The following is a 27,133-nucleotide window of genomic DNA, read 5'->3' on the forward strand; positions in this document are numbered from 1 at the left end:
TCATCCACACTACTAACACTCTAATAAATACATTCACTCAAGCGATAACCTCTCATTCTAACTAAATAAACTTCAAATAATAAAAAGTCCGCTATTAAAAATAATCTTGAATAAACACTATTCAGTTATTTAAAGATTTCTACGTACTGAATGTTAAATAATACTGTTTGCTTTGTTTATTTTGGTTTCATTTAAATAGGTTTACCAGATACACCAATATCAATTTACTAATTAGCATGGAATAATCAACGGAATCAAATGCGTTTTTTTTAATGTCGAGAAATAAACCAATAACATGTCTGTTATCAAGATTTTTCCATTGATTCATCAAATAAAGCTTGAACTGCAGATTTGTCAGGCTGGAACCCATATTGATTACATACAATAAGTTTTCTTTTTATTAAGTAATTTCTCTTTAAAATACCTTTCTAGTATTTTAGAGAAGGATAATGTTAGTGAAATAGGGCGGTAGTTATTAATTTCAAGCTTTAAGCTAATTTTATAAAAGGGATGATCATTGTGTGAAAAAAATGTGGGGGAATATCAAGTTTAAAAGATAGGTTGAAAATATGTTGAATAGGAATATATAGAAACTGTGGTTTTCTTAAAAACATAATTCAACTAAAAAGTTATTTCTTTTTAATGTTTGTAAATTTTATTAATAGAGATAGGTTGAAGAAAAAGTAAACTTAGTGGGACTATGTAGTGAATGAAGGTAATAATCTATCACAAAATTTTTATTATTACCCACATTATGTAAAATATCATTGTTAATGTTCGCACCTACTTTAGGAAAATAGTTACGGATGTTCAGTTGGATTATTTATTATTTCTAGGTTATCATGTCTATTCAGTTTTATGATGATTTTGGAATGTTATCATTTGTACCCTTATTTATTAGCTTCTAAAGTTTTTTGGGTTTACATTGAATATAATTTTTTTTAATATAGAATTCAGATTTAGTCAGTTTAATTGCATGTTTTTTGCCGGTGTTTTTGAAAAAAAAAAAGCCCATTTGTAAGTATGCCAGGTTCGAATGTAGGGCCGCTGGATTCGAACTCGGGACCTTTATGTTACAGCGATGAGCGCCGTGTAAACGCCTAAACCGTTGCGGCCACCGACGCCTCCCAATTAAAGTTATATTATTAGGTCGGTTATGTATGTTTTATGAATGGCATCCCTTTTCCTGATACATACTTATTATTAATCCTTTAGTGATCTATGTTTTTAAGTCGATTATGGATTCATTATTACAATAATTGAACATAAAAAAAACTCCTCATACCATAATGTCACTTACTTCTTAAAAAGCTATATTTGGCTATATTACCTATCTTTGGCTTATGACTCGGCATATAAAATGTTTTGTCTCACTAATTTCCATTACAACAAGTGGGTTTTTGTGAGTGAAAAAAGGAATAAACGCGGTTTGTTAATCACGTAAAGGCAATTAGCATAAAGGGGGGTAGGCCTTATGAAAGGGCTTTTTTCCCCTGCCTTGGCCCTTTAGGGCTGGCGGGGGATGACTAATAGGGCTTTGCTCCTTGTTAATCTTGGAGTATGTTTGCGAGCGAACAAATTCACCCTCCGGGGCTGAGTCAAACGTTCTCTCCACTTGTCCTAAATCAAAAGGCGAAACAGGGCCGATAAGTTTAAAGCCCGGGTCGTGTGCTGAATAGTAACCATAAAATGTTGAAATTTATAAGGTTGACGATATAATAGTTTCTAACCCTTTTATCCCATTAAGATTATAAATAGCAACATTTACACAAAATGTCGAAACGTTGTCTTCTTCTCGGTTAAGTATAAATAAAATGTCCTTTTAAAGGACATTTATGATTTATTTCCAAAAAAATATATCTATATTTTAGATCACAGACATGTCTTATCGTACTTAATCTAGAAGCCAGGTAATCAAACCCCTTCCAATCTTACACGTCTTCCAATGTATGATGCTTCTTTTTAATGAAGTTGATCTTTGGTCGAAAAAGATGGTAGTCTGAAGGAGCCAGGCGTGGTAGCCCATTTCCACCACTATAAAATCCAATCCATCTGAGAAAAATATTAAACTTCTACGTTTCAAACCTAACAATCCACAATGACCTCCAAATCTCATTTGTGATGGGCTCATTCCTTGTGATGGTCATTATTGGACCTTCTCCCTAATCCACTTATCCAATACCTTTCTTGTCCCAACATTCATGGAAATCCAATACGTTCCAAGCTTCACTTGATGTGAGGGAGTGGCACTGCTGGGTGATTTCTATCAAGTGTAACCTGCTAGATTGTCACTGTCTGTTTTTTGTCTGTTTGGTCTGTTTGTCTCATTTGCATGTTGCGGCTAAAAATCGCAGTTCTAAAAATCCTAATAAAAACAAAAAATATTACAATTTGTCAGAGTGGCAGGTTAAAGTTTTCTGTCTTAAACATTCTAAATGTCAGACGAGGCGTTTATGCAGGTCGTAAAACTTAATTTGATGTTTCGACCGGCTGCATAATGTCAGACGTCAGAGCCAATTTGGCTTCATCCAAGAGGGATTTGTCCAAACCTTCAAGAGTATGTGTAGAACATGAAACATTTAAACATTAAAATCACGACACCAATTTGTAATTATTCTGCCATTTCCGACGAGTAGTCTAATGTGATATTAATAGACGAGGCGTTAGGATTTTATTTTAAAAAATTCAGAAGTTTTCCCCGAATAAAAAACGTGATTTATTCAAAAACAAGATTAATCTATAATTCCTTAACCCTCGTGGTGAATGGTTTGCATTTGAGAAATTTGCAGCAGTTCAGCAACCTTCCTTTTATAACGGTATAAAACTCTTAGTTACACACTAAAGAAGAAATCTTTACAAATATCAATACTTATTATTATATGTAAATTTCAATAAACTTTAATTTGGTCGTTACCGATCATTTTAGCTTGACTTATTCTTGCTATGTGAGTCTGTCAGACGTTTCTGTATTTCACCATTTTCAGACGTTGGTTAGGGGTATAAGTAGATTGAGTACTAATGTAGATGGTTTGCATTTGAGAAATTTGCATATATGAAAGGAAACGGTGGCTTGCCTCACCCTACTTATGGCCCTGGACAACTACTAAAGATGGATACCGAATGGTTCCCGACAGGCCAAACCAGCGAAAATAGGCATATCAGGACGAATTGAGATCGTCAAGCAACAAATAACCTTCTTTTTAACTAAACTCGTAGTTACACACTAAAGAAGAAATCTTTACAAAATAACGATATTTATCACACAAGCTTCATGAAACTTTGATTTGGTCCTTACCGATCATTTTGGTCTGACTATTCTCCCTGTGTCGGTCTGTCAAGCGTTTCGGCATTTCACGATCTTCAGACGTTGGTCGGGGTGTAAGCAGGTTGAAGTCACTCTTACTCTACATAGTTTGAATTTGGGAATATTGCAAGGATGAAATGAGACAGTGCCTTGTTTCAACCTACGGTCAACCACTGAACATGGCCGTCCGACAGACCAAAGCGGCGAGAACAGGCAGCAAAATAATCAGAAACGACCAAATTACATTACGATTTTATTTTAAAAAATTCAGAACTTTTCCCGAATAAAAAACGTGATTTATTCAAAAACAAGGTAAACGTATAATTCTTTAACCCTCGTGGTCTGTCAAGTTTGAAAGGTGTTCTATAATCAGCTTTCCACTTGCACTTTTCAGACCACATGTGTTTATGTAGATTAAACTATTTATATAAAAATAACTATTAACAAACAAACAAAAAACACGACCTCTAGCTCTATAATACTAAAAAACATAATAATCGGTAAATTTTTTCAAATCCTTGATATTTACAATGATAACGATGAAGTCGTTAATTAAATTTTCGAAAAAAATGTTTTTATCTACAAAACATGTTATGTAAAATTAATAAAGACAAAATTGAAAACTATACCAATCTATCAACTATAACAATCACCTACAAAAAAAATACAGGTAGGCGATAAAAATTGACCCAAAAGATTAAGTAAATAGAACAAAAAAATATTTAAATTTTGTTTGTTATATGTTTAATTGAATATAATACATTAATTTTTACAGTATTAGGATAATAAATGTGTATCAATGAAGGAAAAATATAATGGTATCATTGGCGCTTTTCTATCAGACGAAACTCTACCCGGAAACAATTTTTTGAGAAGTTCTCAGTTAACCGGATAAAATGAAGTCAACGGCTTTGATATTAACTAGTTCCCTATTTGGTTCTACAGGGTTGCTCAGATACCGTCTCGCTCTCTAAGAATAGAGATGTAGCCTGGCCGAGGGCCAGGAACCAGATCTAAATCCGTACGGCTAGGAATTGTAGGCTAGTTATCTAAAGAGCATTAACTGTCTCTTTACTCCTCTAAAACATTGAACAACACCTGTCGGTCCGAGTAATCCTTGTATTTTTAATATTATATAAATAAAAGTTTATGAAAGCTGAACTAGAATTTAGTTAATGAATCTGTGTTAAAAAAAGAACGCTATATTAAGCGCTCCTGAAGCTGAAACTGTATAAAAGTTCATTAAATTTTTATTTTGCATTAATCAATAAAGAGAGGTTTGAGAAGGATTTCGGTTCAACAAGCCGTAACGATTGACCTCTTTGCATCAATAGCTCGGTTCTTTTAAAATCCACTCACAGCCTTGTGAATTATAATTGTAAGACAAAGCAAATAATAGAAGATGAAAAGGGAGGAAAATTGTGGCAGGCAGGATATCCAATTGACGGCGAAAGGCGGATTTAACATCATTGTTGATTCTCACTGACAAGAAAACTTGAGCAAATGCAAGATACGTGACCTGACAGGTGTAATTCGAGGAGAACATAGACGTGGCAGCAAATACTACAGTCTACACTAACCTTACAGTTGTTTCTTGTTTGAGAGGTTTGTAATCTAATATTTTAAAATGCGTAGGCTGTTCTCTGTATGGCCTGAGTGTATGAATATAATGAGTGTATGTAGTGTTAGTTGATTGTATGTAAATAAGGTGCTTCCTATGAGCTACCAAACCTGCTCTTTCTTTCAGGACGGCAACATTACAAATACACGTATGATCGTATTAATGTGAGTTTGTTTCGGTGTTCGTGTTTGAAGTCTCATAATCAAAAGATATCCTTCTCCGAGCTTCCAGACTTAATCGCTACCTGAACGGCTTCCTAGGGACGGTATAATTGTGTACTATATGTACTAACTATATGTGCTTGTGTATGAGTGCGTTTATGTGGTGAAAGGGCTGCCATTACCGTTTCACCAGACTTGTTCTTATATCCTGGACCATCCCTTATGAGTTTCAGAACGTGTGTTTCTAGAGAAGGTTACCTTTACCTTATTCTCCAATCTGAAACGACACCCTGGGAAAAGAACTGTACATGTGCTTGAGTTAGTTTCAGTTTGTGTGCGTTTCGTTTTGTATATAGTGTTTTGTTAACTTGGTTTGTTGTATGTCCAGTGACCTGCCACACCGATTCTTCCAGAACAGCCTCAAAGAGACGTTAAAGGTTATTGATGTTCAAATATAGAACTAGTCCTCGCCTTCGCACCACGAACAGTATTGGTCTATTAACCATCTCCATTATTTTCAACATTTCCCTCAAATAATCCTACTGTCAGTAATGTTGCCTCCAGCAGAGTTCCGATAACATTGGTTCGTCCTTTAGGTAACCAGTCCTGACAACCGTAACGCATTGACCTTTCAGGGATTCACCAAGAGTGCGTGGAAGAGCGTAAGGAAACCCACTTTTATCAACCAAGTCGAGTGGCTTTTCTTGTTTTTGATAAGTCTCTACTTTTTGACGAAAGGGTTCTCGTAAGTTTTCATCTGCTTTGAAATGGCTGATTTTTTTTTTATAGTTAATAGGCAATTTCCTAGTAGCTCCTCATCAAGCTTATGCCTTTTTACCAGATCTCAAACCTTTGGACGCACGTGTGTGGCGGTTATACATATGACAAGGCATGCCTTCGGAGTATGCAGTGTCCAGTCAACAGAACTATTTTCCTAGTCGTAACACGTCCTGGATTTAGTTATGTCCTCCATTAGTTTCTGCTATGCTCCCTTGATGTACTTTGTCGCATGCCTCCTGGACAACAATGCTTCTGAACCGAGGACTTATGACGTAGGCCTGATCGATCTACGTTTTTGGCAGTTTGGTATGCCACAAAATAGTTCAGGGCCAATTTGTATCCTAATCGAGCTTACCATGGCAAATTTATCATCGTCGTACCCAGATAAGGGTTATTGTGGCTGACATGGGCCTGATGCAATCCCAAAGGTCTGTGGACTCAACCACCGATGAAGTAGTTGTTCTTAGTACCGGCTTGCTCCGAGTAGACGATAGTGTATACTGCTTGTGTCAGTGTGAGTGTTATGTGAGTGCGTTGTGTAGATTGTCCTAATGGTCTGATGTGTACTGTAATCTTGAAAAATCATCAAGCCGCATCTTATGTACGTTGTTATTCACATTCTATTTGTTTATATAAGTAAAAAAAGAAAATCTTAACGAGAAATCCGATTGTTCATAAAAAATATAGAATTGATTGGGACGGAGAAGGCTAGGGAAAGAACAAAAAAATTCTGATAAATGATTGCTAATAATAAAACCGCTCATTATGAAAATTGGTATTGTCACTCAAAATGGATGCCTGGGATAAATAAAAAATAAAAAACCTAGCGCACTTTAGAAAATTAACGAATTGTTTTGAGACATTTATGAAAAATTGGAACATTTGTGGCGTAATTCGTTGCCCATTTTATGATGGTCTAACTATGAAAGAGGGAATAAATAACGAAATTACCTTCAAAGTAGGCATGTAATATGTTTGAAATCGGACAGTCTTATTTTCTTTCTTTTTTTTGCTCTCTCTCTCTCTCTCTCTCTCTCTCTCTCTCTCTCTCTCTCTCTATTTTGTACTAGTGTTCCATTCTATTGTGCTTCCGCTGATAACTGATAATCTCACCTGTTGGTGGGGATGAGTGAATCGCGTGCAATCAATATCGATTTTCGAACGGTCATCAGCGTGGCTTCACGGAACAGTCATACAAACTCTCTTTTGTCCCTTCGTCCATCGATCAATAATTTTATCCTATTCGGGGAATCTAAGTCAAATTGACATTTGTTTCGCTATTGCAGTCACCTTCCACAATGTCCGAACTAATGCACCTGGCCCAATTGTACATTAGCAAGGGCTGTTTTTAAATTTTTGGTCTGAACGCAGCGCAATTGACCAAAAAAAAAGACAACAATGAAGTTAGCCAATTGAACGCAAAAAGGGCTTTTATCATGTTTCCGTTTTATCGGTTCATGACTGTGCATTGCACGCAAGAACAATCAGCAGTGGCCAACAGCAGACAAGAGATCACGTCCGCAGCCGATTAAACATAAATAAACTAAGACAAAAACGTATAAAATATTATATATAAAATAAATAATATATAGAATAGCCACTCTCTGGTCTCGTGTAAAAGCTCGTGGAAAGTGCTGTATGACCCAGGGATACTTTAGGAGATTACAAAATAAGCATAGGGGATTATTTTTCTCGTTGCAATAGGTTTGTATATAAAATTATCTTTATAGTATCAAAGAAACCAAAAACTATTTTTCAAGGATATAAATTTATTAATCTTATTTCCTCCCACCTTTAGCTATGAGATAAAGTTTAAAAGGTAAAAGATAGGTTTAATTTAGGTTTCGGCATTTCATCATCTTCAGAAGTTGGTCAGGGTTACAGGCAGGTTGTAGATAGTTTGCATTTTCTTTCTTTTTTCAGGTCGTAGCAGAGGTCATATCAACCCTCGGGGTGCCGGTGTTTTTGAAAAAAAAATACCATTTGTAAGTATGTCGTTACGTTTGTGTTGTTAATTATTTTGCGTGTTAATGTTTTTCCTATTTGTAAGTATGTCTGGTTTGAATGCAGGGTCGTGGGATTCGAACCCGGGACCTTTACCTTACAGTGATGAGCGCCGTGTCAACGCCTAAACCGTTTCGGCCACCGACGCCCTACTATAGACGTTCTACTATAGAAGTCAAATAACATTTTCCATCGATTGACATGGAACAAATTATCCCAAATACAGTTTTATTAGAAGAACCACAAATTTGTTAAACTAGTTCGAAAATATAAATATAATTAATGTCAGTATAAGCAATTTTAGTATTAGAAAATATTAAATATTGTATCATTAATATAATTAATATTGATAATTATATAGTGTTAATAATTTAAATTGTTTCAATTCATTCTAAATTTTTTATTATTATAAATATTTCTAAATTTATGTACTGTTATAACCTTAATACTTTTTACAATTTTAAGGTTTTTAGCTGAGATAAAAAAGTCAATGGCACGAGCGGGATTCGAAATCGAATTTTTATCTCAACTAAAAACCTTAATTAATTGTAATAATTAATTTGTCAAGCAGACCACGAAATTAGTGAACTTATTACTTTCAGTTCTTTGTAATTGGGAAACCATAAATAAATTAGAACTTTTTCAAAATAGCAATATTTATTATACCTAAATTTCATGAAACTTTGATTTGGTCGTTACCGATAATTTTGGCCTGTCTATTCTCGCTGTGTGGGGTTTGTCAGCATTTTGGTATTTCACAATCTTCAGACGTTGGTCAGGGATATAAGCAGGTTGAAGACAACACTCTTACGGTACATAGTTTGAATTTGGGAAATTCGCATGGATGAAATGAGACAGTGCCTTGCTTGAACTACCCTGGTCCTGGTCAACCACTGAACACAGCGCATCCGACAGACCAAAGCGGCGAGAATAGGCAACAAAATAATCGGTAACGACCAAATTACTTGTTAAGTTAAACTGTGAAGCATTATTGTGTGATCTAGAGATATTGAATGGTAGGGTAAATAATACTGGTCCGCTTATCCTCGTTTTTTGCACGGAACTTGGCGAATCTCAGAAAAAAACCTACAGCGACATTAGGCTTAAGCCTTGACTCGAGCATAGACGTGATATACATTGCATTTGGCCAATTATTTTCCACTTTTTCTTTAGAAATAATTCAAGTTTCGGGTTTTCGTTATCAACCAGGTGAATGTGATAGGCATGAACGGGTGATAAACAGGGAGTGAATTAAGGCCGGCAATGACCGGAAGTTATGAAAATGATTGTAAATGACGTCAGGCGACTAGTAGAGGAAGTAAGGACGAAAAGGAGCAAAGTAGTGGGAGACCCATAATGTTCTGCTCGCTGCCGGACTTCCGGGACAATTTCCCGACCGGAAGGGGAGGACGCGAGCCACAGGTAGGCCCACGAACACCTGTCGACAAGCACATTTACTTTCCTCCCAGATGCACGCAAATTTATTTAAATCCGCTCAACGCACGGTTTACACGCGCTTCCAACCATAAATTTATTGAGGCGGAGTGACAAGGTAAAAAAGACCGTTACAGATTAATAAAATCATCTGGATATAATTAAATATTTTGAAAAAATTAGGGTTGTTTAAAAATATAAGTTATGGAAGTGGAAATGTAAATCACAACAGGCTTAATATGATTTAATACAAAACAGCTGTGCCATGCTCACTAAATAAAACATCCATCTAATAATGGCATATGATTGATTAATTATTCCTTCAAGTTCAGAAGTAGTCCTCTAGAAGCAAAGTTGCAAGTTTTTGGATAAAACTAAGATGATGGTTTAAAATTAGATAATCAAAAACCAAGTTGGCATACGAACACCAACCAGACAGTGCCTTGCTTCAACCTACGTGTAGCCCTGGTCAACCACTGAACATGGTGCGTCCGACAGACCCAAAGCATGCGAACACACCAACCACAAACCTGATGATGGTTTAAAATTAGATATTATGGCTGTGCAATTTGTCTGGAGTTACGGTTAGGCTAGGTTAGGTTTATAAACACTGGTACTCTTTCAAATAAAACTGCTATGCTCCTCCGATTATGAGTTATACCTATCTGGCTTCGGACATTTTATTCCCTCTATATTCTTTGATAGAGACTTGTAAGTTACATTTACTGAATTTAGCTTTTCTTTGCTAGCGAGTAGCAACCTTTTCCTTGTATATTATCCACTGCGGTTTCCTCTATTTGGCAGAACCTGCTTAGGCTATCTTCTGTTAGCAGACCTGCTATGATCCTGAGTTTCTTCTAACTTTGGTCCATCAGATCTGTTTAGGCCAGACTATTTCAACGATATATGGACTCAAAGTAGGACAATGACAAACCCAACATTCTTTTACTGTTTGTCTTGTATACAAGTTCCATCCACTCCTAAGTCTTTTATTTAGGTACAGCCTAGTAAGTACCAATAGCAAAAGGGTGTAATTAACCAACTGTGCTTTTTATATTAAGAATTAAACACACATGTTGTATAAGACCTAGCGAATCGTCTACGTGAATTAGCTCAATAATAAATGCTTTTAATCAGATATGAAAGTAAACAATATTATTATATCCCTTTCACATTCTCATAGCAGGAACATATGCCGCCTGAATTTGATTGTTTGTACCCCCTCTGATTATTTCATTATTCCAATAATAATATATTAATTGTACTTGGGCTGAGTAACCCGGCAAATTTATTTTCGATTTTATTTCCTCAAGACCTATGAGAAACAACAAAGTAACAAAGGATGCAAATTAATTAACCTTCTCACTCTCTCTCTCTCTCTCTTTCTTTCTCTCTCTCTCTCTCTCTCTCTCTCTCTCTCTCTCTTTCTATATCTATCTAACTATGTGTCTATCTCTCTATCTGGGTATAATTTTCTAATATCGTTAAGGAAATTCAACGATCCTTTCGAAAATACAGTACGATAATTAGCCCTCCACATATATTCTATTTTAAAACGTTGAATTATTGCATTTTTCATCGAGATCATGTAGCTGGTACCCTTTATGCCATTCAATTCGAATTTAGAATTTAAGCCGCTTTAATCCAGAATTGTGTGAATTATATTTGGCAGAGAAATCTAAATTTGTGTGTTCAACAAATTACACGTTGGCTTACGAAAAGTGTAATGTTATTTACACGTAGTACTTGCGAGCAAATTGATGTTTTTGACATATAAAAATGAAAGCAGTCGGTTTAGAAAATGATAAACCTAAATCGAAACTCTAAAACTTAATTTTTATTCATCCAATTTGTTGTAACTACAACTTTTTTGTTGTTATCGCTGCTGAAATAATTTATTAAACTTTATAGCTCGTGCTATTTTCCTTAATTAGCAAACTTTTTGAACCTCGCAGGAATTCCAAAGGAAACGTCTAAATAAGAGATAAGTTATTTTGAGCCAGAGATGAAAGTAAAAAGTAACCCCTACCCCTAGGTCGAGGGAAAGCCGCCCCCACTCACATAATGTACCCTCAGATGAATAACTTAAAACCTCATGAAAAGGGTAAGTCTATCGAACGGAGGCCGCCATTCAGTTGAACCAATAACTACATACGTTCAACTCTGCACACGGGTGACGGCCCGTGGATATTTCAACAATAAAACTTCCCAATAATAAAATCGGCCCACTTCGTTTTTGGAGAACAAAAAATTGTTCATCTCATTATTTTCAGGACACAATCTACGTCCATACAAAACGCTTATCTTGATTTCCTTCCATTTTCCTTTTTTCCTCTCTCTCTCTCTTTTTCTCTCTTTTTGTTCGTATTCCTATCTGATAGTCTTGCATTGTGAATACGAACCCGCTTTCCCGTCATTATGCTGCTATTGTCAATAATCGTATAGAGCTATTGAAATAAAGCAGTTTTTTTGTTTAATTTTTTTCTAGTCACTGAATTAAATCAACTGCCAATATACTTACCGAATAAAATATGAGTTTTATGTTTTTTTATCTTAAAAATAACAAAAATGATTAAGTAATATGGTTGCCAGAGACTTTTCGATGTTTAGCCGATTTTGCAGTTGATCGGGGTTATAATCAAGAAGTTTGACTTAAACAGATTTGGTTCATATGAATTATATGATACTATCGACTACCCTGAACAAAAAGGAACAGCTCAATGATAAACAGGCATAAGTCCAGTCGTGGCATTTGTGGGGTGTACCTACATAAAATAAAGAAAATAAGGACTAATTTATGTGGAACATGCCAGATTGAAAAAGATATGGAACATGGATGGACTGTTCGGAATATCTTTCAATTAATTAATCTTTACGTAAGGTATGGGTTGAGATAAAAAAAGTCAGTGTCACGAGCGGGATTCGAACCCACGACCTTCGGCTAAATACGCCGCTGTTCTACCACTTCAGCTATCGTAACCTTTTTGCTTTCTTTTTGATTTTTTTTTTCTTTTTGAGGTGGGAAGTTGGTATCCGAGTGGATTGAAGTCACGATAGCTCAAGTGGTACAGCAGCGGCGTATTTAGCTGAAGGCCGTGGGTTCGAATCCCGCTTGTGACACTGACTTTTTTATCTCAACCCATACCTTACATAAAGATTAATTAATTGAAATATGTTATTGGTCAATCGGACCACGAAATTTAATGAATGTACGAAATATATTGAAGAGAGAAGATGGCTGCTTGACCGATTGTACTCAGTGAAGAGAATTGCCAAGCCAATAAACTAAATACAGATAAAATATTATTCATTTGTTAATTAATTAATTGATTATTTATTTTTTAATGATTTTACTGATTATTTATTCATATGTTAATTATTTAATAATAAGCTCAGCTAATAATAACCTGCTTATCTATTATATTTAAACGCATTTATCAATTTATTTAATTATTAAAAATTATATAATCTCATTAAATCAGCTTGAAATTTGGACGTGTGATTGAGTAAGCGAATGCCTAGTTTTATGAAAGGGATCCCATGTCTAATTTGGAAACGTTAGGTAGGAGAAATTGACATGAATGGAAAGAGAGTGGCTTGCCTTGTCTTACTTGCGGTCCTGGTCAACACTGAAGATGGCGTGAAACTGTCCAGTGAGATTGGGGTCTGTCAATTCACAATTGTTAACCAAGTGTATCATAGTTACATAATTCCATGCAAGAAAAAACCCAGACATAAATGAAAATATCATCAATTTTACACCTTAGAACAATACACGATTCGTTAGTCTTGAGAAAACTATTCGCGAGAAAGTGTCTATTTTGATTATTGGCCTTTGTCATGGAAAACATTTGTATATCTTGTGGTTATTATCATCATTGTAATTACTTCGTAAGTACTGACTTTTAGTCCATATAGGTTAGTTTTGAAAACCCGACATCCTCGGTCTTTCGGCTTGAATATTGTGTCTTTAAATATTTTAAATTGTTACAAATATTTTTCCGTTAATTAATTGATATATCTTGCGCAATCATCGCCAATTTCGCAAGTTCACACTAAAATGTCTACTTAAACATAGAACTATAAACAAAACTTTTATGCTGTAATTAGCTAAAAACAATATGAGTAATGATTTTTTTATATTGATCATTATTGATCGCACTGCTGACATATATTAGAAATAGAATAAATCGTAGCAGATAATTTATTTTGCGGGGAGATTAGGACATTACGTCTGAGATAACCAAGTTACATAACATGAAATGACATACACAAAGTTTCTATAAGTGATCATACTTAACTGGTAAGCAAAGGTAACATATCAGTTTATTTTAACATTTTTATAAATTTTTATTACTAAGTGTTTTTATTTTTTATTACTTAAGTAGTGCAATATTAGCGTACCCTTACGTTGATAACGGGTCATTTGACCCCCGCCCCGAGGAATATCTCTGGTGGAGTGAATCTGATCATACTTCCATGTTGGTATCGTGTGGTGATGTATAAATATGTATTGTATGTTTGGTTTCTATCATGTTGTTGACAACCTGGGGTACAAACGAGATGTTAGCACTTTAGGATATTGACGTAGTTAACATACTTATAAAAGCAAAGAGATAGCAACCAGATCGAGATGCTCAAATTCTCTCGTAAAACAAAATACCCTGAAATACCAGAAAAAGGAGGAAAACATGCCGAAGGCTAACAAACTGCTGAGGTTATAATATATATTATATATTGATTACAACAACCCCTCTCAGATTGATTTAAATTTAAAGGAAATTGCTAGTCGCCTCAAATTTAAACCGGACATACCCTGGTAAAATTAACAACAGATGTCCATTATAAAATATTATCAACGAGGAAATAAAGCAATATTATAAAAGGGTTTTTGTTCATACGATACCAGCTGCTGTTTGCCAAATGAATATTTAATAGAAAGGGGGAAACGTTAATTTTTGATGATGTTGTCAGTCTCCCTCGTTTCCCCGGTCTTGGGTGTCTTTGTTCAAAAGTAAATGGAATTAGTTTTCTTTGAAATCGATAAAGTTGAGTTCAAAGAAGATTTTATCGGTTCTCCTTAGGGTCGTGCAAGATTCAAGGCGTTGCGAATATGCTAAGACAACAAAGCTAAGAAGTAGTGCGCTTTCGCCTTATTTCTCTCCCGCATAAAGTACTTTTTTTAAAGTTTTGTAAATTACTCGCATTTATTGACTGTATTTCTTTATTTACTTTACTTAATACAATTAACTTCCTTTTTCTACCTTATTTGTTTATCGATCTAGAGTGTCTGGACTACTGACCATGAAAGGACGATTGTGTGATGTATGTCGTACATCGTATAGCATTAAAAAATCCTGCTAGGAAAACAGATTATTTTTTGTTGTCCCATGTTATTTTTTACTTGCCTTTACAGTCTTTTTTTCAAGCCGAGTTTTATGTTTTCTATGTGGAAGTCCTAAATATATAATTTAGCCAGTCCCGTGAGGAAGTTAAGGGGAGAATACCACGTCGTAAAGTGAAAGCTGTATGTTGCCTCTTGTTCGTATTGATCTTAAAAGGCCATCTGCGGAACAGGGGTTCAAAGGATTTACATATTTAAGTGAGTCTATAAAGGTGAACAGTAGTAGTGTCTAGATAAACGAGAATGTTCTTGCATTGACATAAAAAATGTACTATTAGGATGGTTTGAAATGAACCTCCAGTAGAGTAAATTAAGATTAAAGCATGAGGAATTAAGCACATGGGAATTTTTTTATAAGTCCTTGTGATCAAACGACTTTTGGAAAGAGCATACTAATATCTACAATCTAGAAATTTCTGGAAATCAGGATTAAAGGGATTAGCATTTTATAACCTGGGTTAAAACCGTTTGTAAATTTTTTAATCTTTAAGTAAAAGCGAAGACTATCTAGTGGCATCCTAGTCTTATCTAGTGGATTATTGTCAAGCCCCAAGCTTATGGTGTAATATTCAAGTGCAAGAAGTGCTAAGCACGCTCCATTAATGATTTTGGTTTAAGAAAACTAGCTAGAATCATATGAACTAAAGATGTCTTCTGAATAATCTAGAAAGTTTTCTGTCACATATGGTCAAGTCTTATATCGAGCCTTAAGGTTTCAAATTGAAAAATCCTTAAGGTAACTGTCCTCAGTTAGTATATATATTACGCAGGGCGGGCGACCAGGACCCGAGGGGTTAAAAGCCTGGGTAGGCCCGTACCCCATCCCTAAAAGGTCCGGGACCTGGTCGGCTCACGAGTCCTGCATAAACCTTTTGGACCTATTCACAAACCTCAGGATTGTGGACCATTTTATCCTGGGGAGTGTTTTGGTTATGTCCTCTCCTTCGAAAGTATCAAATCTTTCCCTAGCATACCTATCGCATTCTGCAAGGTAGTGCCGTTTCTTCTTTTGTTTCGCAGAAGCGGCAGAAGGGGTCTGGTAGAGTACCCATTATGAAGAGGTTCTTCTCAAGGGGCAATGGCCCGTTAGGATACCTATCAGCCTCCTTATTCCCCTCCTAGAGTTAGAGAGTAACCATTTCGCTTCTTTAGGTTTGATTTCCTTCAGAAACTCCTTCGATTGCCTGCATGCAGTTAGTAGAGAAGTACCAAGCTTCTGGTGGCCTATTTCTCTGACTTGAATTATAATGCCAAGCACCCTGGAACCCATTCAATGACTTCCCAATCAAACGGTGGATGATATATAGACGTTTCTGGAAAAAATTGAGCTTGTGAATTAGATAAATCTTTCGACTAGTCTAGAGAGTTTGTCTGTAACCTGTTCAAATCTTTATATGGCATATCAGTACATACCTTAATCCTTCGGTCTATAATATAATGTCCCATATTTATAGTGGGCTATCATCCCTTAAATGAGCCTCTAAGGGACTGCAAAATATACCAATAAAAGTCATTGCGATCGAGAATTTAGTCTATAACCTGTGTTTAAGTCCTTACATCAAGGTCTCAGTCCTCAAAGATCTCAATACCTCATGGCCAGTCGTTGGTAGTAAAGTCCCAAGCATCTGGTGAACTATTTTCCTGACCTGGAGTGTAAGAAGTGGCAAGCTCTCCACCGTTCTTCCTTACAAAAGGTGTTTAGGATAATATCTAAGACCTAGATGTGTTTTTTGGCAGAAAGGGTGGGCTTAAGAAGTAGAAAAGCCTTTAGAGTCAAGAGAGTTTGTAAGCTGTGTTCACGTCTATCAAGTGTCAAGTTGTCAGTGTCTCAGTATTTAACCAGGTCATCACATGGTAGTGAAGACCCAAACTTTTGGTAAAATATTTTCCTGGAATAAAATGTAGAAATTCTCAGCACGCCTCCAGGAGTTCAATCTTCTTATCAAAAGGTATGTAGGATGACATCTAAGATGTAGACATTTCTTGGCAAAGAAAAGAAAAATTTAATAAATAAAGTGGGCATGTGGACTAGAGATGACTTTAGATTAGTCCAGAGATTTTGTGACCTGTGTTTATGTTCACATAGTTTCCAGTTGAACAGTTCTTAATATTTAACTTTGTCTTAAGTCGGTGGTAATGTCCCAGACTTTTGTGTATTGTGACTAAATTGAGAAGTATACTAATAAAACTCTTGAAGATGAAGTCTGCGTCATTGGGCAATGTTTAACGATGCAAATGTTAGCATATGGCTTAACCCTCACCCTGACCATCCAGTAATGATGTGACAGGTAGTTGCGTAGGCATTTTAACATAAAAAGAGATGGATGAGAAAGCATGAAGGGTGTAAGATTTTTTTGAGTGTAGAAAGACACTCGAGCAACACAGTGTCATGCTTTTCGATTGGGGGAGCGTATCAATAGAGGTTAAATATTGGTCCAGAAACGAAGTTATCCTACATATAAAGAACATTTTCTCCTTTTGCTACTTAGGACAATCAGGCTTAAAGTTTAAGTAAATAAAGGATGTGATAAGACTATCTACCCACTTTCACTCTTCATCATAAAATTTGGAGTACTGAGATGATACACCCCTAACCTTGAGGGATTATCGAGCTTTCTAATGTGTTTCTCATTGTATCGTCGACCAGATAGTACTAATTGCAAGGATTGGCATCTTACATGGGAGTATGTAATTAAAGCAAACTCAGATTAGCAAATATCAATAATCCACTGTTACGCAACGGTCTAACAGTCACGCTGATGACCGCGTAATAATCATATTCAATGTAAGATGTTTTCTGTAAACAGGAGGGTTTTTAACCATTTTGTTTTGAAACAAATTTCTCTGAAGTTTTCTATCGACTTTGCATCGGCCGCGGATTGATACAACTTCTACTCCTTTCGCCCGTTTCCGTTATGCCGACACAATGGCATTCGGATTAATGGCTTTTTCCTCTATCCACTCTTGCCTGTTGTGGAGAAAACACTTTGATATAAAAATGATTCCATCGATTTCCTCCATTTTAATATACAATATAGACGCTCTAAGTTAAGTAACAGTAATACATTATGCCAATCGAAAACGTCGGTGAAATCGACCGCCAGGTAAAAAAATATTTTGTAACATAAAACGTTTATCAGTAATATCATTTAAAAGCCCAAAAAAGGGGAGAGGGAAAGAAAGAGAGAGAGTGTGTGTGTTCGTATGTGAGAGAGAGAGAGAGAGAGAGAGAGAGAGAGAGAGAGAGATGGAAAAGACAAAAAGATAATAAAGAAACTTATCAAACAAGTCATTGGAAATGGAGAAAGAAAGTGAAAAAAGAAATAAACATGTTAATAGAAAGAAAGATAGATAAGAGAGAAAAACATGAATTAGAATAAAAAGAGAACAGAAAAATCTAAAAAAAAATGATATAAATAAACAAGCAAAAAGCGAGAGAAATATCAAATAGTACTGATAAAAATTATATCCAAAGTTTTAATTATTATTTATTGCAAAAATTTTATGGATCATTCGAGATAGTTAAACATTCAGCATTCAGTTTTTAGTAGGTTTATTAGGTAACCAAAAAACAAAAATATAAATATATAAATGTGTAGAGATTAGTGACCGTTAATCGATAGTTATTCAGATATCATGAAATGCAGTCGGGTGTGATCTAGGTTTCAGAAAAACATTTTCTTTATCGTGCCAACGTTTCGATCTTTTATTGAGATCATCTTCAGGGCTCAAAGTGTTTGTCTTCTGTGTAATTGTGCCATCCTTGCGTGTGGTGGGCACTCTCAACACGACCTGCTATTCCATCATCAGCCCCTCCCCATTCACTATAATAAATACACTCACTCATACAAAACACATATCTTGATGGCTATATACAATAAAAAATTCCCAATTCCCCTAAAAAGCGGAACAGTGGACCCTGAAACTCACTACCGTGTGCGAGAACCATTCTTAAATCCGGCGGCATGCCTACACGCTCTCTGTATGGAGCCTAGGCATGACCCACCTCTATTATGTGGGACACACCGAGCAATCTTTCTCTGCATAACGGGCACCTGCGCGGGCTTTGGCCACATTTGTATGTTGTTATTGTTATATGGTATGTATTAAAATTATTATTACTCATCTCAACCAAGATTTTACATAAAAAAAGAATAATTACTTGAAAGAAGTAACTCGGTCAATTAGACCACTAAAACATGAATGGGTTAATAATATTATAAGACCAAAAATTTTTAATACAAAATTATAATAAGTAAGTATAATAAATTGCAATGCAAATATCAATTCTATCGAGATAATTAGAAAGTAATGTTTGAATATTATTAAAACCACTGATAAAAAATAATATACTTTTATAGTGTGATTACAATTCGATGATTACTCGATATGAATGCGGACGAAATATTATCGTCAGTTTATTACCGATTATGCTTATTTATTGTAACTACACCTGGTTCCAGTGAGAATATTTTTTTTAAACAAAAGGCGCTTGGTACCCGTCAAGCCATTTTGTGGGACGAGGTGTTTCGGAAACGCGTCAAGCGTCCGATCCGGCCGAAAATCTATAAAAGTTGTTGCCGTATCGATCCGATCCTCTCCCCCTTTTGCTGGGGTGATTACTGTGTCACATGCCTTACACACTCCTGTACCAGACTTCGCTCCTTCATCCCTTGGATTTGATCTGGTTCTGAGTCATTCCCTTTGCATATGACGGCGCCCTGGGGACAGGGACGGAGTTTACCCGAACAGTTTTCAAGATCCTGGGAGGTCGTAAATCAATTCCACCGACGAGATATTCAACAGAGTTGTGAATGAAAAGGAAATGAACTTGAAACACGAACTGCCTTTATATTTCCTCTTTCTCACGGCTTGTTTATTCATTGTCCGGGTCAGTTATTCAGATTAAAAACTGCTGACTGCTGAAAACCAGCTTTTACAGTAAATATAGCTTTCCTAGTTCCCTTTTGTTTAACAAACCAGTTTACGAATAGATTTTGTCACGTAAAGTTCTACATTAAACGGTTCTGGAATTTTAAAAAAATGCTGCACAGAAAAAGAAGGAAAAAAGAGGTAAAAAATAGAGAGAAATAGCAAGTTAGAAGGGCGAACAAAAAAAGAAGCAAAAGGGAAAGAAAACAACAAAAAAGATATGAGTGAAATAGCAAAAAGACAGGGAAAAGAAATATATCTATTTATTGAGGGCGGAAGCAAGACATGAAACAGAATAGGAAACGAGTGAGGTATGAAAGAATACATAGAAAGAAATCTACAGGACCAGATTAAAGGGGAAGAGGGTGGTAGAGAAAGAAAGAAAGAAAGATAGCTTGATAGATAGATAAATACAGAGAGAAAGAGAGAGAGAGAGAGAGAGAGAGAGAGAGAGAGAGAGAGAGAGAGAGAGAGAGAGAGAGAGACAGACAGAGAAGCCAAGAAAAACAGAAACAGAGAGAGAGAAATGAGAGAGAGCAGGTGTGCTAGTGATAAAGATTTAAAGGAAAACGAGATACTGAGCTAACAGACATATGAGAGAGAAATGAGATATGCCTTGATAGGTAGGTAAATAGACAGGTTGATAGGCATTCATTTTATGGAGTAGATACGGTTTGATGGGACTGAGCGAGAGGGCGAGGGAGAGGGAGAGGGGAAGGGGGAAAGAGAGAGAGAGAGAGAGAGAGAGAGAGAGAGAGAGAGAGAGTGACAAAGAGAGAGAGAGAGAGTTAAAGGGGGCGAGGGAGAGAGTGAAATAGGAATAAGTATACAAAATAAGAAGTCAACGGGAGAGAACAAAAGAAAAGAAAGACGAAAATATATCCAGTAAGAGAAAGAATAACAGAGATAAACAAGAAAGATAAATTGTTTGTTTTAGTAAAAAGTTAAAGAGTGATGTGGAGAGAAAATAGGAGCGTTAGAAGGCTTGAATTCTTTAAGTGCAATAATTTATTGTTGAATTTTCTGAAGTATTATCCATTTTCACAATTTTGAACTTTTTTTCGGCAAGACCGAAGATTTTTTGATGGAGAGACGTGTGTTTATGTCAGTCAACGTGGAATTTACAAACTAGCGATTTGCCATCGTCAGAATTTGTCACAGTTATAAGTAGAAAGTAAATTGTAACCAAACGCAGTTGGCTTCGCCCTGTTTATATCTCTGAAAAGTACATGAAAATGGCGAAATACTACATACTAGTACAAAATTTTCACTCTATACTCAGGTTTTAACCCACTTGCATTTTTAAGCAACGAATGAGTCAAAATAAAAAGCACATTTTTCGAAAACCCCATGACACGTGAAAATAGCCGTTTTAGAAATCCACAATAAATTACTCCATGCAATGGGAAAGAAGAGACACGAAGGCAAAGTGACCCCTTTCGCGTGATGATTCATGAAAATATTGATTTCTTTTCGAATGTATCAAATATCAATCGGGCTTTACTCCGTGCGAACCCACCACTCGATAAGATTTGTCCGTTTGGATTAGAGGTGGAAGGACCGGGGACTGTACAGATTTCGATGAGTCATACCATCAAAACCTTGCGCATAGCCCATTATTCCAGCGAGACTACCCCACTTTCCTCTGGTCATTACAACGACACAACCCCTTTCTACAAAATCCAATTCGTCCGTTTTGTCGTAAACTCATCCCTAAGACCTCGAAAGTTTATTTATTGTTTCAATGAACAAGTAAAATTTCATTCCTTGCGCAGTTGGGTTTCACAGTAAAGTTTTATTTTGGTAAGGTTTTTTTTAATATATACAACCCTATTAGGTTTCGTGGTCCGATTGACCAAATAAATTATTTTCAATTAATTGATCTTTAAGTAAGGTATTGGTTGAGATAAAAAAGTCAGTGTCAAGAGCGGGATTCGAACCCACGATCTTCGGCTAGATACGCCGCTGCTCTAACCACTTGAGCTATCGTGACTTCGATCCACTCGGACACCAACTTCCCATCTCAACCCAGCCTTTCGAATTTTCCCTCCTTTTTGCCATTTTTCATATGTCGTGTAATCTATTTAAATCTCGGCGACAAATGAAATGGCCAGCTTTAGTGAAGTATACTTCATTTTGCTTATAAATTCATAAGGTTTCGTGGCCCGATTGACCAAATAAATATTCTTTTCAATTAATTTATCTTTAAGTAAGGTATTGGTTGAAATAAAAAATTCAGTGTCACGAGCGGGATTCGAACCCACGACCTTCGGCTAGGTACGCCGCTGCTCTTACCAATTGAGCTATCGAGACTTCGATCCACTCCGACACCAAATTCTCACCTTTTATACAACGTTTAATATTGAAAAGTAGACTCAAGCTCGTACTGTTGACACAACACTCTAAAACTTAATGAAATATCCTCCTACAACTCTAGTCGTGCTATTAACTTCAAAATTTATCATTTCATAAAAAACACACGTCATATAAACAGACAGTTAAATTTCAAATAAATAAATTATTAACAAAGCTTCCTTCAAAGGTCTGAATAACAGTGCAGGAATTCATTTAATTAAAGGCACCACTGGTAAATATCTGGATGAGAGTATGAATCACGGAGGTAAGGGGTAGGAGAGATGGGAAAGGGATGAGTCATACCCGGGGGAGCAAAGTTCGGAAAAGCCCCACCGGCGAAAATAAGCTCTTCGCTTCAAATATTTACAGAACATGTTTGTAACATCAAATTAGCAATATTCCGATGGGGATAAGCTTGTAGTGAATGTCTTGTCATTCGGCCTTTTAACAGTTTCATAAAGATTAAGGTCGGACATAAAGAAGACTGTTTAACGTTTAATTCTTAAACGCTTAAAAATCAGTATAAAAGCTCATAGGGGTTGGCGGTACCCCCAAGGTCTGGCAAGAGGCAAAAAAATTAAAACCAACACGTGTCGGTTCATCTTTGACCTGGACCGAGAAACAACAAATATTAAGTTAAAACTATCACATCTTATTTTCACCGATATTGTATGACAGCACTGTACAAGGGAAAAACGACAAACAAAATTATCTAAATCTGTCTTGCCTCTCCCTGCTTATACCCTGACCAACCACTTTTGATAGTAAAATACTCGTCTCGCATACAATAGCGAAATACTGCAAACGACGATAATTGGTAACGACCAAGATGAATGATATCATGATATCGCTTATTTTGTGTCATTTCTGCTCATTTCGGTTGGCGGTCAGGGCTATAAGCAGTGTTAGGCTAAACAGGTAGTCATTTTTAATATTTTTAATTATCTCTTAGGCAATCTTCCATTGGTTATCTTACGACAATATTTGGTCCGTTTTAAAGGATTAGAGGTACATAAAAGAACAGATAAAATCTCACACTTGTTTCCAATTGGATTTTGTAAATAAATCTTTGAATGATCAATCTCTAATTCGTTGGTTGTTCTGCAACGCTTCTTTCTAACGGTGGTTCGATTTTCTTTTTTTCCTCCTTTTTTGTACCATTTTTTAGATCCAAAGTTTGTCTGCGATGGTTTTAAGTGATATAAACTCGGCTAGAATCGTAGCACCGTTGGAATTTGGATGAAGTCAAGAATATGTGGCCAGGATATTAAAATTCCCAGAACCACTGTCCAAAGATGTCTAACATCACTACCAATTTACTGGAGGTTATTCAAGAAGGCATGGATCGGGTCGCCATCGTGTCACATCTCAGAGCGACGACTTCAACAAGTTAGAAATGTTAGGGTAAGTTTACGCACTGTAAGGCGAAGACTTTCAGAAGTTAGATTGCCTGCGAGAAGGCCTGCCACCGGTTCAGAACTTCTGATAAGGCACGGAACAGCCGGTTCAGTATCACAAGAAATCGCATCAATTGGTCTGAGCAAAAATCCTGTTTTCGGATGAGTAAAGGTTTCGTTTGAGGTCTTCTGAGGCTGAGAGAGGGTTGGAGAAGAACAGGAGAGCGAGATATCCCCGCAACAAAGTCACTCCTGAGAAGTTTTGGAGGTTGTGGTTTATGGTTTGGGCAGGCAATTCTATGAAAGGTCACAACTTGATCTTCATAGAGGTTTCCCTAATAACTAAGCGATTCATTGAAGATGTGTTATCAGAAGTTGTTCCTTATATGGCACTAATTGGCGACGGTTTTCTTTTTATGCACGGCAATGGAAGACCCCACACTGCTTGTTGGTGACTACTAGGAACGGGCTTCAATTCAATGTTTGGAGTGGCCAGCATATAGTGTACTTATACATGAATAGAGCTGAATTGTCTTCTCCCCACTCTGGCTAACCACTATATTTCAATAATCAAACTAAATCCAAATTTAACTATTTATATATTTATCTATCTTTTTCCATGATTGGCAAAGAAAAAGAGAAGATCGAGCAAAATTCGTAGAAATAAAAGGAATCATTGTTTAGCCTCTCCATGCTTATGACCCTGACCAACCATAAGACGACCAAGATGAATTGAATATTTATTTTTATTGCAGTATACAAATTAGAGAAACAATCTCACCATTAGTTGGAAATAAAGGATTTTTGCTTATTATCATCTGCTCGATCCTAATAAATAAAACAAATCCATGTCGGACATGCTGTGGATGGGGGTTGTTTTTAGCAAGGGCAATATGAACGGCCCCATATATTTGCCGTTATTAGTAATTCTACAGGCCATATCCCTCTGCGGCTATTGAAAAAGCATTAATGTTTTCGATGTTTCAGCCAGCAACACCCTTTTATATAAAACCAGACGAAAACGTGAAACTGTATTTTGTTCTTTTTTAAATCAGGCTCAACCTTCGTTCATCAAACTCCTGATTATTTTCGAAACTAATTTTCAAAAGTTAATTTGTCCTTAAAGTCCTTACAAGAAGTATACAAGGTGGAAACTTTTAGGCAAACTCGTCATGTGTCAAGATTTGAAGCGGTATAATGACTAAAATAAGGGTATTTACTGCCATCAAATTACCCACGGGTCGTAAACTTGGAATTATCGATTGGACGGGCCAAACTGAGTTTCTCTCACAATCGGGAAGCTTTCGCATCCTCCGAGTATTTATTACATCTCGAACGGCAATCTGGTAAACCGTACACATGAATATTTCTAACAAACTCTACTTAACCGGTTGACACATATAATTTAACGACATTCAGAAAAATTTTCTTTCTATTGTGTTGTTCTACCTTTCTTTCTTTTGTCTTTCTGTTCTCTCCTTATATCTTATAATAAAACTGATTTTTTGTTCATTCAATTAAAAGTCATACTTTTTTAAAATAAATTTATTCTCTGTCAGCTCACTAGAGATTTTCTCCGATTTGTTGTATCTGTATTATCATAGTTAGCAATATTATTAATAGGAATATAAATTATCCTATACAAGTATACAAGTATGTAAGTATACATACATATCCCGGGACCCAAAGAAGGTCTCAATACCAAAAGGATACTATAAAATCTAAATATTTTAAGTAATTTATGAACAAAATAATAATAATTTCATATTATTATGTCAACATATTTAAAAAGTTGTAAAGAATTCTGACGACCCCATGCTTGTGAAAAGTTATATTAGTATAAAGTGATTAATATTTCACTAGCGCCCAAAGACGATTTGACAAAAGTAAAAAAAAAAAATTCATGCAAAGTGCAAATTGCAACAAGCTATCATCTAGAAACAAAAAAATGCCTTATTTTTGTAAGAGAAAACCGCTTCCTTATTTAGTAAATGTACAAACCGGTGTTTGACTTTTTTCAAACAAAATCCAAGTAGTGTGTCTGGCCTTGCTCCTTCAGACTAAGTTTTTCGAAAAATGACCCTTTTGCTTAAGTTAAAACCGTTTCATACATTATTAAACGTAGAAACCGTAATATATGACTTTTTTAAGTAAAATCAAATTTCAGGGAAATGGGCTTCAACCACCACAGTGGTGACTTCGTATCTTCAGACTACGATTCCTTCCGACCAATGGACTACTTGCTTACAGTACTTATAAGTTACTATGTTATTATAAAACATAAAGGGAAAGAAGATTTTTTTAAAAGGAATTGGCACCCTACCAACAACCCCAAGGCAGACCTTACTCTTCCGACTAGTACTGCTTCATCCAATGGACCACTTGCTTAATTTACTTACAAAAGCTGTCTTATATAATTAAATATAGAGATAGAAGATTTTTACTAAAGTGAATTGGTCTTCTACTATAGCAACTCCAATCATGACCTAGCTCCTTCAGACTCCTTCCCGACCAATGGACTATTGCTTAATGCACCTACAATAAACTGTCATATGTTATAACACATAAAAGAATAGAAGATTTTGCCAATCAAAATCCAAGTACTGGTACTAAACGGAATTGGCCTTCGAACACACCAGCCACAAATCTCACCTTGCTCCTTCAAACTGTGACTCTTTCCCGACCAATGGACCATTTACTTACTGTACCTACAATAAACTGTCATATGTTATAAGACATAAAGGAATAGAGGATTTTTCCAATCAAAAACCAAGTAGTGGTATTAAAGGGAATTGGCCTTGTACCATCCAAACTCCAAACCTGACCTTGCTCCTTCAGGCTATAGCCTCTTACGAACAACGGACCATATATTTAAAGGAAAAAACGTTTTATACATTGGATAACGTAAAAACTGTGGTGACGATTTTTTTTTCATAGGGTTATTAATTTATTGGCACTACAAAATAAATTAAGCTCTTATGCATTTACGAAAATTTATCTATGTAAAATAAATTTAAATATATAGAATTAAAGTAAATTTATATATATAGATGATTTTTATTTTAATATTATTTATTTTAATTTTATTAATTTTTTATATATATTATGTATATATATAAAATTTTCATTGGCATCAATAGAGGGGGCGTAGGTGTTTTAGGCGTTGACACGGCGCTCATCACTGTAAGGTGAAGGTCCCCGGTTCGAATCCAGCGGCCCTGTATTCGAACACGACATACTTATAAATGGGCTTTTTTTTTTCAAAAACACCGGCACCCTGAGGGTTGATTTGACCTCGTAAAAAAAATTGAAAACAATATGTATTATGAACCAACAAGAAAAAGTTTTAAATTAAAAATATTCGTAGGAGTTAGCAAGTCTACGGTTTTATATATCCTTTTGTAATCTATTGATTTTTGCCTATGTGTCTCTTCAAGATACGTTTTCTATCCATTTATTTCACATGAGTCTTTTAAGCTCCAAATGATTAAGTATTCGTAAAAAGGGAGGTCGGGTCTATCAAAGTACACATGATCAAAGCGATCAACCCCCTAGTGAATGACTTGTGCTATTTGAACAAAACACGGACAATGACCTTTATGATTTGACCGGGTTCAAAAAGAATAGACTTCATCAATGTCAATACCACGAAGAGGGGGAGTCTTCCAACAGATTGTAAACGTTAGTAGAAGCCAGTACGAAGTTCAAGTCGTAAATTTAGACAGGGTCGGTGAACTTGTA

At 35.8% G+C, this 27,133-nt stretch overlaps 1 protein-coding gene and 1 non-coding gene across 4 annotated transcripts in view; both read right to left on the bottom strand.

Moving 5' to 3' along the window:
* LOC106668479 (RNA-binding protein 24-B-like) overlaps positions 1-27,133 on the bottom strand; it is an 85,157-nt gene that overhangs the window by 26,356 nt on the left and 31,668 nt on the right. The gene's annotated exons all lie outside the window — the stretch shown is intronic.
* On the bottom strand, positions 21,880-21,953 carry Trnag-acc. The gene has a single exon. It is a non-coding gene; the product is annotated as a tRNA-Gly (tRNA).

This window comes from Cimex lectularius, unplaced genomic scaffold (assembly GCF_000648675.2).
Source record: "Cimex lectularius strain Harlan isolate CLEC.00 unplaced genomic scaffold, Clec_2.1 scaffold36, whole genome shotgun sequence".
NCBI lineage: Eukaryota > Metazoa > Arthropoda > Insecta > Hemiptera > Cimicidae > Cimex > Cimex lectularius.